Below are 15,963 nucleotides of genomic sequence, written 5' to 3'. Positions count from 1 at the left end.
TCTGGAGAATATCATCCTGACTGAGGTAACCCAATCACAAAAGAACAAACACGGTATGCACTCTCTGACGGCAGCCTTTCTATGATCTTCCAAGCCAAGAATGACTGAACACCAGTGAAAGATTAATCCCTTCTAGAGGGTAGGACGGAAACTTGGTGTATCAAATGAGAGTCAGGGTGTGGTTCATTTTCTCAGTTTCCCCTGTGACATTTTCACATGCTCTTTGTAGGGGGGGGAGGGCAATCCATATATTATATAATACATTAAACAATGAGTTTTTATTTATTTAGCTGCTTAAGCTTTTTGATAAGCCCAATTAGACATTTGACTAAGAAGTAGTCAGAGATATTTACTGGAGTAAGCACACACCACACACGCAACACACACATATCACGCCCATACATACAGAACATATACAAATAGCACACACACAGATACATTCATATCCCACACATATGTACAGATACATGAGGCCGGGGAGCTATACACTGGAGGAGCCTGTCTGGAGCACGAATGGGGTCAAGACATGTCCAAACCCTGAAAATCTCATCCAGAGACCAGCAGGCATACGGCTCTTCCACCTTGCTCTGGGCCTGCATGTCCTGGTGCATGTAGCCTGTACAACCCCCACCTCTACCATTCTGGAGCTGGTTACATAACTTGGTGGCTAGGTTACAGGTTTAACTTCCTGTCTCCCTTATATAAGGACATGTCCAGCAAGCACCTGGAATTTCTCTTCATGCAAATGATGGATTCCCCGTACTCATCCCAAAATTTCCTACCCATTCTCCAAAGTTTATATTGCTCTTATTCACCCCTAATAAGCAGAGTTGTTTCACCGAAAACCATGTCAGATAAGACAAGATTTCTCCCTTGCAGTCACTACCAGCTGAGATCCCAGAACCCATCCGATCTGCTAAGCTTCATTCCTTCCAGTCCCGCCCTGTGCAGAGCAGTGCCTGGATATCCTGAGGGCAGAAGCAGACCCAGGCCACATACACATAAATGCACACATACACGTACACACTCACACAGTTCACCACATACACAAAGCACACACAACACACACATACATATGCACACCCCATACGTGCATGCATACATGCATATGTACACATACACACACAATACATCATACACACACCACACACATACATACAACACAAACATATACACATACCATAAACACATACTCACATCACACACAACACACACCATAACACACACACAAACACACTCATGCACCATAACACATATGCTCATACAGTACCTCTCCTGAGAGCACAATAAGTGGTTTTCAAACTATAATTATTAGCCAGGTTTAAAAAAACACATTGAAATAGAAAGGCTAAGAAAGAAGACATTTCTTTGGAAATAGAAGCATGATACCTTTGTGTTCTCTTACTGTACCCTTGAACATCAACATAATTAGCTGAATCAAATTTATAGCAACTTTGTCACTGCTTGAAACTCAAAGCTACAGGTTCCACGGGCCACAGATCTTTTGCTGTATTATTTAGGGTTCTTTTTTGAATAACCATTTTGAGTATATCAGAGTTTTAGACCATGTTACTCAATGCTAAAGTCACCAGCAAGTCTACTGGAGAGGAAATTAATAATTAGGCTCATTTGACATATGTGGTCACATATGATGTAATTAATATATGACATGAGATGCCTTGAAAGGCATCAGTGTTAATTATTTTTTAATTTGGAAGAGATCCATGTGTTAGATCAGTAGCTCACAGAATTCCGAAAGCAGAATATGAAGGAAAATAGAACAAATGAAACACTGAGTCAAATAGGTTGATTTTTTTTTTTACACTCACACATTGTTTCAGTCTTTATCAGTATTGCTGCCAGAGTGATTTCTGCCAAAAATAAGTCAAAGGCCAAGAATTGTATCTTTCTACTATAAGCTGTGTATATGTTAATGATGTCATCTTTATTTTACTTATTATTCATGTATGCATGCATATGTGTGCCAAAACGCGTGTCTGCCAAAAATAAATCTTCATTGTGTCAGTTCTGTCCTTCCACCTGTACATGAGTTCCAAATCTCATCCTCAGGTCTCCGGACGTGTGCAGAAAGCAACTGTGCCTGATGAGCCATCTTGCTGGCCCTGAATGTTCCCATTATTAAAGAAGAACAGGAATAATAAAAGAAACTTCCACTGTCACTTGGAGAATTTAGAGCCACCTGAAGCCTTTTACTTCTCCTGCAAAGGGGACTTGGCTCAGAAAGTACTCTATCATTGTGGAAATAAATGAGAGGGTTGTACATAATACCATAGACATCCAAGTTCCTGGTGCACTGAGAGGGATCTGCTTTCCCATTCCCAGATGACTGAATTAAGACACAAACTGCAGGGAATACTTTCAAAATAACTCTGCTCATTACAGATGCTGTTGGAGGAGGAATCCAAAGTGTTCTGGGTCCCAGGGGTTGTTCTGTCATGCTGAGTGGCCTTTGGATTGACATCCATACTAGTCAATTTAAAACAAGCCATAACTCAAATCCCACAACAGCTCTGCTGGCCAGAGTATTTTATCATAGAACAGATCAAGAACATTGCTTGAAATTGGCTAATGGTATATTAGAGTTCCAGCAAGGTTGTGCATTCTTTAAAAAATTCTATGAATGAAATTTGACTTCTATCAAAAATACAAAGTTTTTTTTGTTGTTGTTGTTGTTGAGGTATAAACTATAGAAAAGACTTTAATCAAATGGATATATGTTCTAGCCCCAAGTGTCAGTCCACACATGCTAAGTGTAAAAGAAAACAGTTGAGGGCAGAAGGGGGAAAAACAGATGAAACTGCAATTCTATAGAAGAAATTGTTAATATTGCTTGGGAACCATTTTGACTTTGAACATGATATAAAGTTGGTTTCAAAAAGAAGCCATATTTAAGCCCTGATTAAGATATACAACAAAAACCATATTTCTATAAAGAAAAATATGGAAATAAAACAATATTTTCTAATGGTTATGATATATATATATATATCCCAATAAACAACTTTGTTCCACTTTGACTCCTATTTCCCATAGCATAATTCCATCTTTCTTCTTCTCACTCTATTTCATAAAATACATACATATTCATCCTCATGATTTCAGAATAACATATAGGCACAATTAGTTCACTTTCAGGATTCAATAATACTTCTTTCAAGAAAAAGTACCTATCAAAAATTAAATCCTCTTATTGAATTCATCAGTTATTTCCCATAGCCATGCAGATAACACGTTCTTAAGCTCTTGGGGCTCATATAATAGAACAATTTGAAGTTGTTTCAAGTGTGTCAAGATGTGTTTGCATTTTCATTCTTATGCAAACAACACATGGGCCATATAAAACTGGAAATTTTTAAAAAGAATTCCCTGCATGGCTATCTATCCTAGCAGAGGCACTCATTGATAGAATAGGTAATCCAAGAAAAAATTAGCATTCAGAAGTCATGGTCATGTCCTAAGACATGGTGTGATTTTTATCCAGCCTCACCTCCTGTTACTTGGGCAAGGAATCTGCACTAAGACTGAAAATCCACAAACCTCCTGGGAAGAAAAATGAATTTAGAGTCATCTCTATGCATAAAAGGCAACTCCTCTAGTTAGCTGCTTTAAGGGTGAAAAGAGAAGGTTTTCATGGCAAAAGAGAAAGAGGATTACTTTTTTCAAATCACACAATTTCTTTTTGTCTCTCAGTCTTTTCCGAATTTTCCTACCTTTTAAATACTATTAAGTCATTGTTTCTCCATTAATAGTTACACAAAAAAGAAATTACATTCTGACAGCAAAGCAGCCAGTCCCATGGGATGGAACCAGCAGAGTCCTGCAACCCACCCAGCATGTCTGCCTGCCTCAGAGCTTGAACTCAGGAAGTCGAGTCTGGTTCTTCTCCTTTCCTTAACAGAGAGGTAAACATACTGTCAACACTCAATTCATACACAATGATGTGAAGTCCTGAGAGGCAATTTGTGGTCCACTTCTGGACATCCTTCCCTTTGGCTTGGGTTTCTGTACAATGATAGTTCTGCCTGTTATTCCTCACAAAATGATGGAAAATATCTGACCTTCACTCACATACGGCCAGGGACAACTACATGAGAAGCCACTACGGACCCAGGGGGAAAACAACTTCTCATTGCTTGTCACAGACACTAAAACTGTGATTAATTTGATAAAAGCTTGAGAGGTGCTCCGAGAAGAATTTATTTCCTTCAGCATCCAAGTCCATCTCCCCAGGGATCGAGATGCTCCTTGGACAAAGTAGACTTTGTGGGGGTCAGCATGGCGTCTCATGATATCAGGTCTCTTTCTAGACATGAAGAGTCCAGGTTATCCTATGTAATCTCTAAAACATACTATATAATATGAAATCTGCAGCCACATGATGTGTATTTTCATACAGATAGGCAACATAGCCATCTTTTCCCTCAATACAGAGACATCTTCTTCTTCTGCTGTTAGGTCACTCAGTAAGATTTAAGAAGAACTTTAAAACTGAGAGGGACACTGTAGTCTTACATTGTTCATGCTTCCTCTTAAATTGCAACAGAAAGATCAGTCTTATTAGACTACATGGTGGACATTACAAATTGTGGGTGTATCAAGATAAGCCCATAAACTTAAGTTCATAGAAGCATCTCCTTAAGCTACGTTTCTCATCCTCTGAGTTCTGCTGCTAACAACTGTGGGATCATTTTGGAAATGCCTTGGTGTCTCCGGACTCCAGGTAAGACGATTAAAGGGGAACACACACCCCATGCACATCTGTCCTTTCATTAATTGAAACTGGGAATAAGAAGTGTCTGTTTTGGGCAATTGTCTCTAAGACTGCGTTGGTGTTGAACTGAGTGGTCATTTCCTGTCGCTGAGGGAGAGGATGCAACAGTAAAACCAGGAGCAAGTGAAAGAGTAAAAGTTAGAAAGCAACACACAAAGAATAACAAATCCCAAGAGAGTCTGTGTGGTACCCTCCCTGCCTTCTGGCTCCCTTCCAGGCTCTCACTCCATGCCCTTCAGTTTCTTGATTTCCTGACAATAGCTTTCTCTTCTCCCTTAGACTAGGCTTTACTAGTCACATCTTCGAATGTGTTATAAAGCAAACTGCAGCACACTCAGTTCCATCATGACAGGGTACAAAAGGATATCACTGGTGGCTGAAGTGTTGGTGCAGTTGTGATGCATGTCGTATCTGGATTATTGCATCATCTGTGAGCCTATGAACTATGAACTATGAACCAGTGCCAATAATGGTGGATGCCTACCTCTTAGCACATGTACAATAAATCAAAGCTCTTAGCATATGTATAGCAAGTGCTAGCTGGTATGATGTCACAAAAATAGCCTGAAAAATAGAAATTGTGATTTGGAGGGAAGTTGTAGCTAGAGTTTATGAAGCGTGACACTTGAGCTGAATATTGAAGGATGCAAATAATTTTGGAAGAAAATTATCAAGGCAGGGAACAATGAAGAGGGAAAGATGCCAAGACACTCCATTGCTTGTTTCCATATTACCTAACACAGAGAGTGACAGAATTGAGATTAGGTTCTAATAAGGCAAGTGCAAACATTTCGTGATGAGGGATGGAAACTGAACACCATTCAAATGCCAAGGATTAATCTTTTTAAATGAGAAAGATCAAAATATTAGAATGTGAAAATACTGGGACAGAAGCAAAACAATGAGATCAGTTGAAATGCTGTTGCTATGGCCTGAGTATCCCCTTAACTACGCGATGTTTCCTAAATCAGAAGGAACAGAGAGCGGGTTTCTTTCTGCATTTGAGGACCAGATGTTTAAAATACCTAGGCTTACCCAAAGGCCATTTTACTCATGAATTTCTACATCTAAAACACATGTTCCTCTCTTTAACACCCAGTTCAAGATACCCAGGGGGAAGAAACCATTCAAACGTGGGCTTCCTATAGTCAGGCCCTACTAATAGATAGCAGATCTGCCTTAATGCCCCATATCTAGGATTTACCAGAAGTTCCTTGAGCCACACCTGGCATATCAAAGACTGGTACCAGAAGGATACTTTCTTCCTTATTATTTATCATTTGCCTTTTCCCAGGATTTTGAAGGCAACGTGCCCTGGGGTATAAATGAATACAGCCTACAATTCTCTTGAGAAATGAAAGACTACCACAAGGAAAGCAGCCCTAAGTTATAGGCCCATCCTAGATTACTGGAGTCAGAATTTCGTCCTCTGGGAAATATACAGACGTAACTTTTTTGTTCTTTATAATGAGGAATGGCAAAAGAATAAAGTAAAGGATTAGACTGAAGGAGATTTGAGCTCAGCTAAGCAAAGATGAAAAAGACTAAGATGAAGTTCTGGGCCCAGAAAGAGTGGACGGCAGGAAGCAATCCAGTGAGCACAGAGCAAAGTTGTACAAAAGAGAAGCGAAGTTTTTAAAAGTAAAGGAGAATATAAAAAGAAACCTACAGGAAATATAAAATAAAGTGAATCAAAATTCCATGATTTGAATAGAAGCTGAGGTGCTGATTCTAAAATGTTTTGAAAAATATAGAACTGACAGTAAAAAAAAAAAAAAAAAAAAAAAAAAAAAAAAAAAAAAAAAAACTCAAAAATACTTGTGCGAAGTATTAGACTTATATTACATGATGTCTAGATTTATTGGTAAGCTGTTTATGCTATAAGTCATACAATATATTTAGCCTAGAAATAAGTATGCAAGTTCATACTGTCATCTATGCATATATGATCAGCTGATGTTTTTATCTAATTGTTTTATGTGTGGATGTTTTGTCCATATGTATGTCTGTGCATCATGCGTGCATAGTTTCTGCAGAGGTCAGAAGAGAGTGTCACATCTCCTCAGACTAGAGTTACAGATGATTGTGAGTCACCATGTGGGTGCTGGGTATTAAACTCACATTGCTAGAAGAACACTATGGATTCTTAACTGCTGAGCCATTCTTCCTGCCTCTCAGTTTATTTTTAACAAAAATGCTAAAACAATCCAATTAGAGACAATTTAATAATTTTATTAGTAAATGATGCTAGAACAGATAGATGATAGATAGATAGATAGATAGATAGATAGATAGATAGATAGAAATAATCAATAGGAGGCAAATAGTAATCAGACTATATCTTGAACATGTAAATTTTTAACTCAAAATTAATTATAAATTTAAATATAAGACCTGTAGAAAGTAGTAAAATAGCAATGTTTAATATTGAGCTAAAAAGTCCTAAAACACAACAGTAAAATTATCTTTTGTAGACGAAAACATGATGAGTTATACTTTTTCAAAATTAAGAGACTTAGTTTTTTAAATAAATTATTAATATGAGAATTCAAATGAGACTACACAAAAACATTTTAAAGTCACATCTTATGAAGGACTTATTTATAGAATATGAGGAATTCTTTCAACCAAATGACCAAAACCCAAAAGATATGTAGCCAGTTGTTTATTCAATCACCTATTGGATATTTGATAGAAAATGTGAAAAGATTTGAATACAGACTAAAATAGTGGGAGATAACACATGACAACTTATGTAAGTTTATTGGCCAGGGGTAAAAGCATGATAAAGCCACAGAGAGATACCATGGCCTGTGAGCAGTGTTACTCCATGCCCTCAGTTCCTGCCTTTACCTTCCTGCCTTGGGTTCCTGTCCTGGCTTCCTGTCATGACGGACTGGATTAGGACAGGTACACTAAAAAGCCCTTTCCTACCTAAGTGTATTTTGGTCACAGTGTTTAATTATAGCAATAGAAATCATAAGGCAAGGATTTACCCAACAAATGTTGGCAATAAGAGAGAAAAAAAAAGAACTCTACACAATGGTAGTGTATGAAAAGTGGTACCTTTGTTTTAGAAAATAGTTTATAGGAAACTGGAGAGGTAGCTCAGCAGTTAAGAATGAGTACTTCTCGCACAGAGGACCCACATGAAGTTTCCAACAGCCATGCCAAGCAGCTCACAACCACCTGTAAATCATCTTCTTCTAGACTCCATAGGTGTCTGAACATTTGTGTGCACAAACACACATACATACACGCACGCACGCAGGCACACACACACACACACACATACACATACATGCACATACAACATAGACAAAAACACATACATACATATACATACAATACATGTAGATGTACACATATGTATACATCTACATATTTTAAAAAATATGCCTTTAAAAAATAAAACAGCTCAGGCCATGGACATTAACATGGCTTCTGGTCCACACAGCAGTGAAGGGCCATGTTAATGTCTGTGGTCTGTACTGCCAGCAGAGACCATGATGAGATGGCCATGTTGATGTCTATGGTCTGTACTACCAGCAGAGACCATGCTAGGTTCTGTGGCACATGCTGACACCAGAGGCCATATGGATGTCTTTTGCCAGAACCATGTGGAAGTTCATGATCCATGTTCCTTCTGATTATAAAGGGCAAGGAAGTTCCTTTTGAAGTTGCATGGATGACTACAGATGCACAGTTGAGAAAGTCATGGGAGATTTCTGGGAGAATCCCTACCCTCCCTATCCTCTAAAACAACAATAGCCTACACAGGAAGAAATTAAAGAAAACTCTTAGAATTGTGATAAGGATGGTGGAGGGTAGCTCTCCACAATCGATGGCTTCTGATGGGGATGAAGGTAGAAAAGAACTCAGTTTCCTTCAAGATGCCCACTGTAAGTTTAACCATGCCCAGACAACACAAATTGGACTTTTGCTTTTTTTTTTTTCTTTCTGCTTTTTTTGGGTAGGATTCACAAGGATGGAGAGGCAGACCTGGGATACTGGGAAGTAAGTGAACAAGTGCATTATGTGAAATTCCCAAATAATCAATAAAAATATTGCATTGGAAAATTATTCTTTAATAAAAAAAATGAATAAAATGGTTGTTCAGCTTCTTGTACCTACCACATGGTCATGAATGTACTCCTAGATCTTTACCCAACAGAAATGGAAGATAATAAATGCTGATAACTGTTTCATAGGCAGAAACTAACAGAGCCTAAACATCCAAAAGGTGACTGATAAATAAATGGTTACATATCTATACGACAGAATACCATTTAGCTGTAAAAATAAATGAATTTCTAATAAATGAATTTTACAATAGCTGTGCTGAGAAAAAATATATATAGTAAATCCACCCTATTGCTTCATTTATGGAAAATTCTAGAACATCAAACTAATTCAGTGATAGCAGATCGGTGGTTTCCTCAGGACAGACATGAGGCTTAGGTCAGAAGAATCATGCATTGCACAGCAGTGGATATATTGGTGTGATGGTTTATACATGGTTGGCCAAGGGAGTGGCACTATTAGGAGGTATGGTCTTTTTGGAGTAGGTGTGTCACTGTGGGCATGGGCTTTAAGACCCTTGTCCTATCCACCTGGAAGCCAGTCTTCTCCTGTTTGCCTTCAGAACAAGATGTAGAACTCTCAACTCCTCCTGCACCATGCCTGCCTGGATGCTGCCATACTCCTGCCTTAGTGGCAGTGGACTGAATCTCTGAACCTATAAACTACCCCCCAATTAAATGTTATCCTTTATAAGAATTTCATTGGTCATGGCATCTGTTCACAGCAGTAAAACCCTAACTAAGGCAATTGAGTAAGCTGACTGTGCTGTCAATATAGAGCATATCTTCTGACTAAACATACTAACTATGCTTTAAGAATGTGTGAATGATTGCATACCAATTATACATCAGTAAAACAATTATAAGGTTTTCTTTTTTTAAAAAAAAATGCCATTGTAAATACACTAGAATGGCTAATATTAAAATGCCAACTGGTTAAATTTTAAAATTAAATAAAAACTGGTGACAATCAACAATGATTTCAATAATCTACACATGTATTTTGTTAGAAAACTAAAAAAACTAAAAAATAATTTGGAAAAACTTTTAGCAGATTTTTTTTTTTTTTTTTTTTTGCAATTTAAAACATGTAGGGACTGGAGAGATTGCTCTGCAGTTCAGAACATCTGTTGCTCTTCCAGAGGACTTGGGTTCCATTCCTACTAGGTGACTCATGACGGTCATCTCCATGGTCTCGAAAACACTTAATTAAGAAGTATGAAAGGGAAGAAAATTTGAGCAAAACAAAAGCCATAGAAATGAGAAAATACCATGGGGTTTTATTATTGTTGTTGTTAGGGTGGCTTTATGATTACTCTTAGAGAACTGTAAGTGAATCCAGGATGAACTTGATAGAATAAAGTTGAATAGAACTAGATTTTGAAAGACATTGCTTTGAAGTTCCATACACTTTCTTGTGTCCTAAGGTGAATATACTCACTGAAGACACCTAACAAGGAGGTGACATTGCAATCAGTGCTTATCCTTGTCATTGTCACAGAACAGTGAAGCCAACAACACATCAACAAACCACCCAGGAGACATCATTACACCTGGAGAAAAGAGGAGTAAAAGTAGGAAAAGGTGAAACCAAAGATATTTTATATGAGGAATTGTATAATACTTTTAATAAAAAAACAAACTAAATACTTTAATTTTTATACGTTATTTCTTCAAAATTCCTCGCAAATTAGACCAGGTTGAAATTAGATCCAACATTTCTAAAAATTAGCGAAACAAACTTCAAATGTAATAATCACTAAAATAAAATGGCATGTGTCTCAGTCATCTGTCTTGTTATCATGCTCTGGGCATCTGCTGTATTCAGAGCACTATAGTAGGACTGTTTTCCCTCTTAAAAGTGATCTATAATCTCATCTGCCCTTATCTATTAGTCACTAACTGCTAATTCTAACTCCAATTCTAAAACCCCAAGAGCAGATAGAGGAAGAAACTTTCTACTATGGCAACAATGTTGAGGGGGAGAAAGAATGATACAAATGTTTTTCTGTGAGACTAATGTTGTTCTTTAATATAAGGGTTAATGATCTATCAGTCCATTTGTTCATAGAGAAAAAGTTGTAAGGTAAGAGCTGCTTGCCATTGTAAACAAGGGCTCCTCCTCAGAACATGTGCCTCTCCCAGTTTTCATTCCTCCATCAGTTGGATAATTTACTCCAGAAAATCATACTCCCCAAAACAAATTAAATGGGCAAATTCAGAAATGCTCTCAAAATATTCTTACTTTAAAAAAAGAATAGATTTGTTTATTTTATCATGTGTGGCCAAAGAGAGCAAGATACTATTACTATGCTCTTCATCATTAATCTCTTTAGTGAAATAAAAAGGTAGAGTCAAATCGCTTGCCTTTTGCAAACAAATAAGAAAAGAGCCTGCATACAATGAAGCTTTTCTCTATTGCAATAAAAACTATGGTGTGGTATTCTTAGATAATGTAACCATCAAAGGCAAGGAATCAGTTTGACATAGACAAATGGATTCAGTTATAAAAGAAAATCAAAGATCTGGACTCCTGCCCAATAAATCAAGCATTAAAAAAAAAATTCTGTTGACGCTAAAAAGTGTAAATATAGCTGTCTTCCAAAATGCCATTTCCTACGCTCATGAAGATTTTCTTTAGTGTTTAGTGTGGCAAAACCCACTAGAAAAAATCTTTGAAGCCTCAATTGTGAAGATGAGTTTATGCTTGAGTGTATATTTTTGCAACCACAAACAAAAAAGTTTTCTTTCCAAGAGCTATCTGCTACCTGAACCAAATTCAGTGTTCCTTGTGATGGCTAATTTTGACTGAAAAATAACAGAAGTGAGAATTGCCTTGGATTAGTAAATCTCATCTTTAGATGGGACTGTGGTGGTATCGCTGAAGACAATGGATTTGCAAGACAACAACTCAGGGAGAAAGTTCTGCTCTGGATGTACACAAAGTGTCCAACAGAGTGAACTAGGTGGTATTGGAGAGGAAAAGAGAGGCATCCAGTGCATGTGCATCCAAGTCCCATTTTGCTGAGCAAATATATCTCGGTCATTGCTGCCACCTGTGAACATCGTTAATCTTCTACCTTGGGTTCTCAGTAGTTACCCTGCAGTGGGCTTCCAGGAGATCAGCCTCAGAGGCACACAGCTTCTTGAACATTTGTCAGGCCCTTCAGGATCTTCAGGGTTCAAATGCCATTGCTGGACAAGCCAGGCTCCAATTGTGTAAACCAGTCCAATAAATTCTCTATTGCAATTACAATTATAGACCCATATTCCATTTTATCATTCCTCCAAGGACCCCTTAATGCATTGCTTTGTATTGGGTTCTAAAAGGTCTCACTGTAAAAAAATCTTACATACTATTCAGTCCCTTAGGCTCATGTTTAAAAAACAAAAAATCTATTCTGAATCCAAAGGCTAAAAAACAGAAACTATAAAATAGTTTGAGTCAATTTCATAATTACATCTGCTATTTTATTAGCTCAAGCTGACTTCATCACAACCCTCAATAATTCCTGACCCAAAATGGCTCTCAAGGTACTCACAATTTTCTCTCTAACATAGTATTGTCTTTTAGGATACAAATGGAAATAGTAATGTGTTCCTTCTTATAGGGTATGGTAAAGGAACAGGTTTTTATTTAATTAAGAGATTTGTTTCACATAGCATTGCAAAATCTGCTAAGAAATGCAGTAATAGGAAACCTCCATCCAACTCTGGAAAGTGGTGAGCAATCACACTACAAAATGTACACAGACAGAAGGCGGGTATATTGTGGGTGAATTGTCAAAGTCTAAACAAAAGTTCATTCCCTGACCATGTCTATATTTACTTCAGGAAATGCCACTATCTCTTCCCTCCAGAAGAACTCCTAAAGCCAGGGGCGTCCCCCAGTTTTATAGTGTTACTCCAAATTTAAGTTGTTATGACTTTTTAGTGGTAGAGCTTGAAAATTGTTACTTAATGTTTTCCTAGGCTAAAATGAAGCCCAGAATACAAACAGCTTGATTCCCTTGCCAGCTTACTCCAAGCCTTGAAGGGAGTGTTTGTCATTTTATGGTTAAGAATGTTTTCATATGAGCTCCCATTCAATCAGTTCCCATAGGTCTAGAATGACAAGGGTAGAGCCTACTCCTGCATTATGCTGCTAAGATCAGTGTACTGGCTGGTTTTGTGTGTCAACTTGACACAGGCTGGAGTTATCACAGAGAAGGGAGCTTTAGTTGGGGAAGTGCCTCCATGAGATCCAGCTGTGGGGCATTTTCTCAATTAGTGACCAAGGGGGTAGGGCTCCTTGTGGGTGGTGCCATCCCTGGGCTGGAAGTCTTGGGTTCTATAAGAGAGCAGGCTGAGCAAGCCAGGGAAAAGCAAGCCAGTAAGAAACATCTCTCCATGGCCTCTGTGTCAGCTCCTGCCTGAGTTCCAGTCCTGACTTCCTTTGTGATGAACAGCCATGTGGAAGTAAGCCAAATAAACTCTTTCCTCCCCAGCTTGCTTCTTGGTCATGATGTTGTGCAGGAATAGAAACCCTGACTAAGACAATCAGCCAGGCTTCATACCAGCCATCTATTTGGACCTCACAGCAAGTTTCACCGACCTTCTAGGCTTCTCATTATTACATAGAAATCGGGTGCCTTGTATTCAGAAACTCTCGTCATTGAGTTCTAACGTCTCATTCAAGAAAATTTAGTGCTGAATCTAAAAAAGATACAGAAACAAATCAAAATTTTCATCTGCATTATCTCTTAAGAAATTGAATTGAGTCAAAATATATAATATGCCTATTAAATTCCTTTCATTCTCCTAATATACTAATTCAAAACTTATACAGGGGCTAGCCTACCCCACTCAAGGGAAGTACAACTGCTCCATTTTCCCCACTATCCACATTCCCATCAATCAGACCTATTGGAGTCCTTTGTGTATGGTGGGTGTTCTAAATAGGGCAGCCCCCCCACCTCACGAGCTTCTGAATGGCAGCTACATACTATTCCAGCTTTTCTACAATAAAAGTCCTCACCTCAGTATTGGGATTTGTTTTATCCTAGCTTTAGCAATAACAATGAATTTCAGAATGCACTCAAAATGGCAGGCTTTGGTCACATAATGAACATACCATCTACACTCATTTATAAGTCACTATGATTTTTCCAAATGACTGGATCAAGCCCTGGACGTCACCCTATGCAGAGGACAGCAACACAGCCGCCTTGTGATCTTTTTACCAAACTCTTCTTTTGAACACTAACTTAGAGATCACAAGAAAAAGGAAAAGAATTTTATTTGAAACCTGCTTCATGGCAACATGTTTAAAAACCATTTGAAATGTCATTTTCTAAGACATATGGCTGGAGGAAGGTCTTTCCATCTGGGCATGCAGACTCTGTCCTGCCAAAGAGATGGGAACAGACTCCACCTTTCTCACCATTGTCCAGGCATGCTGCTGCGAACTGTCCTGGAAAACATTTGGTCTGCGTGGCTAAATACTTACTTGCCTTGGTTGGGCTTCTGGAAACTGAAAGGACTCACTCATGCTGGAAAGTGACTTTTGTTTACTTTTGAGTGGAATGCATTTATTTGGGGCAAGTAAATGGCTGTAATTTGTGGTAAATCTTAAATCTTAATTCTGCTATGTGCTCTTCTTTGGGTTGTCGGGTGGGGGTGGTTATCTTTACCTTGAGATTTATGCAATTTGATTGTAATAATTTCTTCATTGCCCATTTCAGATTTGTATTGCTGATGCATGGTGCAGCTACTTGGATCCCTCACATGGGACAACTGGTACAGACGTTTGTCTGCATTCAGGGTAACAGATGAGGGCTCTTTTTTTATAGATGAGGCATTTCATTCTCTTCCTGTTTGATTTATCAGTCATCATTAGAACCATGGTAACAGTATTTTTGTCAATCGCTTTTAAGGTGTTTGCATTGTCAACCATCTCACTAATAATAATGTTTCAGTTTAACAGTGCATCCTTTTGGGTACCCAAAGTGTATACTCTATACTCTGACATTTATCAAACAATTTCATTAATGGTTCAGTTTAAAATTCCAGGGGCACCATTTTGATAAGCTTAATGTTATCACTTAACATCTATTTCTACATAAGTGAATATTGATATAAGTATATTAGTTTCTTTTGGAATTCCCCATTTAGACGTTTGTTGCACTGGATGGACCTTTCAATAAAAGTCTGGTTTTCTTAAAGAAAACCAAGCCTCTTTCGGGCCATGTGCTGGATAAGAGGGCCCTAGCGAGCAGGTAGTGCCTAAGCTGAAGATGTAACCAGATGCAATGACCTCTCTTTTTGACAAGGGCAAAGTCAACAAGATTACCAGCACATGCGATGTTGACCAGCCTTTTTGATTGGGTTCTGGAAGTGACATCACTCTTTCAAAGGGAAAGGTTTAATAACTTTGTGATTGCCTTTCTATGTGAGGCTTCTAGTTTTGTCTCCATTTACTTAGGCTTATTTCTAGTAAAATCTAATGATTTTCCACACAGGTCTTAAGCATACATTGTAAGACTTTCTCCTTGTTATCTTGCCTGTTTCAGTTCTGTTTCTGTGGTTAATATCTTGTTCTTATCACACTTGAAGTTTAGAAATACATGTGGAAACAAATTACTATGGAAACACAAACCTTTACTAGTTACTTCCTAACCATTTACTGGTTTATAATCCCTTAGCTGGCAAAACCTTTGGCAATCTCCTTTGCTTTGGCTATTGAGGGGGAGGATTGGTGTTTTCAAAAAGGTAATAATACATTTTAACCTCTGATAGGAGCCCTAAGGTTAAAATGTTTGATTTTTCATTCTATTCTATCAGCTTCTAATTGAACTACCCACTTTTAGTGTGTGTGTGTGTTTGTGAGAGAGAGAGTGAGAGAGTGAGAAGAGAGTATGTGTGTGTGAGAGAGAGTGTGTGTGAGAGTGAGAGTGTGTGAGAGAGAGAGAAAGAGAGAGAGTGTGTGTGAGAGTGATTGTATGTGTGTGAGAGAGAGTGAGAAGAGAGTATGTGTGTGAGAGAGAGTGAGTGTGTGTGAGAGAGTGAGAGTGTGTGTGTGTGAGAGTATGTGTGTGTGTGTGTGTGTGT

The 15,963-nt window shown here is 38.1% G+C and overlaps 1 long non-coding RNA gene across 1 annotated transcript in view; it reads right to left on the bottom strand.

Annotated features, from left to right (window-relative positions):
• Positions 1-10,136: 10,136 nt before the first annotated feature.
• LOC116094329 overlaps positions 10,137-15,963 on the bottom strand; it is a 25,120-nt gene continuing 19,293 nt past the window's right edge. The window contains exons 2-3 of the long non-coding RNA XR_004120048.1: positions 13,469-13,569; positions 10,137-10,427 (exon numbers count right to left, since the gene is read on the bottom strand). This is a non-coding gene — a long non-coding RNA (uncharacterized LOC116094329). The remainder of the gene's footprint in view (positions 10,428-13,468; positions 13,570-15,963) is intronic.

Source organism: Mastomys coucha, unplaced genomic scaffold, assembly GCF_008632895.1.
Source record: "Mastomys coucha isolate ucsf_1 unplaced genomic scaffold, UCSF_Mcou_1 pScaffold16, whole genome shotgun sequence".
NCBI classification, from domain to species: Eukaryota; Metazoa; Chordata; class Mammalia; order Rodentia; family Muridae; genus Mastomys; species Mastomys coucha.
This window is presented reverse-complemented; position numbering and strand designations above follow the sequence as displayed.